A 570-nucleotide genomic window follows, 5' to 3' on the forward strand; every position below is an offset into this window, starting at 1 on the left:
TTTGCATTCCCGAAGCTCCCTGCAAGCAGGAGCCATGCCCTGCTCCCCTGTGTGACCAGGGCCTAGCGCAGGACCTGATGTCTAGCAGGCTGAAAGCGCTCGACTCTAATATTTGCAACCCTCGTTACTGGTCTCACCCTCCTGTGCACCAACTCTTACTCCCTGGAACACTGGGGCTCCTCTTCTAGGACTGCAGTGGCTACTTCTCTCTCTTTATCTAGCTCTTCTAATATGGGTCCTTGACTTGCTCTTTCCAAAAACCTTAAGATTTTCCCTGGGAACAGCTTTGCCTCCTGGTCAAGATACGTTTTATGTTACTTCCAGATCTCCCCTCTTAGGTTTCTGCATCTGCCTTCCCATTTCTGCCTGTCCCTCATTTCCTGTCTCATCCTTTCCTCAATCCCATCAGTCTCTCCCTATCTCCACCCACCCTCCTCTTCTCCTCACCTCTGAACTGCATCCCGGTCTTGCAAGCCTCTCCCCTAGCTGCAGGGAGAAGTCACTCCTGCCCATCACTACTGCCCGCCAGGCAAATCCTGACTTTTCTCTTAGCCACGCCCGCATCCTAGC

General features: G+C 52.8%; 1 protein-coding gene across 1 annotated transcript in view; it reads right to left on the reverse strand.

Annotated features, from left to right (window-relative positions):
* The window catches only part of NRXN2 (neurexin 2), a 114,019-nt gene that overhangs the window by 22,825 nt on the left and 90,624 nt on the right, over positions 1 to 570 (reverse strand).

The sequence above is a fragment of the Tupaia chinensis genome, unplaced genomic scaffold (assembly GCF_000334495.1).
Source record: "Tupaia chinensis unplaced genomic scaffold, TupChi_1.0 Scaffold000273_1, whole genome shotgun sequence".
NCBI lineage: Eukaryota > Metazoa > Chordata > Mammalia > Scandentia > Tupaiidae > Tupaia > Tupaia belangeri.